Raw genomic sequence first — 966 nt, forward strand, 5'->3', positions numbered from 1 at the left:
CTCCCTGAGCCCCTACCGGAATCCACATAGCCTGCTTTCATCCAGCAAACTGGCAGGCAAGGAGACCCGGGGCTGGTGAGCATTGTTTAATTTCCATGTGTTTGTGGGCTTTCTGGAATCAGCATTGCTGTTGAATTCTAATTTTAAGCCATGGAGATCCGATAAGATACATGGGTGTGTCAAAATTTTTGTATCTGTTGAGGTTTGCTTTGTTACCTACTATGTGCTCAATTTTTGAGAAGATTCCATGAGGTGCTGAGAAGGTGTTTTCTTTTCTGTTTGGATGGAATGTTCTATAGATGTCTGTCAAGTCCATTTGAGTTATCACATCTGTTAGAGCCACCCGCAGCTCTAAATCTGCTCTTGAAGGTGACCTCTGACTCTTGTCAGTGCTTTGACCCAGCTTATCTGTCAGGGGTGACTTGGACTGCCTTTTGGGATGGATGGCTGGGAACAAGCCTGCTTTGGTCTCAAGGTAGAGTAGCCTCACAGCAAAACCTGCCTTCAGTCAGGACCAGAAGGGTTTAATCTTAACAAGCCCTGGCCTGGAATCTTCTAGTGTGGTTACAGCAGTGTAGAGAATTAGACCCTCAGGAAATACTGGTCTTTATTGTGATGGTCAATGGGAGGCTCCCTTAAGGGACTGAAAGAGATGAGGGATCTCGTCTCATTTGGGGTCTTTCCTAGTTTGGATTCCACTGCTGTGATAAACGCCATGACTGATACTAACTTGTGGAGGCTGGGGTTGTTTTCTACTACACTTCACCATCCATCAATGAGCAAAGCCGAGGTTCAAACCTGGAGGCAGGAACTGAAGCAGAGACCATGGATGAAGGCTGCTTACTGGCTTTGTCTCTTTCCCTTCCACTTCCACATTCTTGGCAACTATGCAGCTTCCTTGCCTGTTGCCACCAGCAGCCCAAATCCCCACCTAAGCTGTCAGCTTTTGAACATACTTGGGCACAA

Source organism: Arvicola amphibius, chromosome 9 (genome assembly GCF_903992535.2).
Source record: "Arvicola amphibius chromosome 9, mArvAmp1.2, whole genome shotgun sequence".
Classification (NCBI taxonomy): Eukaryota; Metazoa; Chordata; class Mammalia; order Rodentia; family Cricetidae; genus Arvicola; species Arvicola amphibius.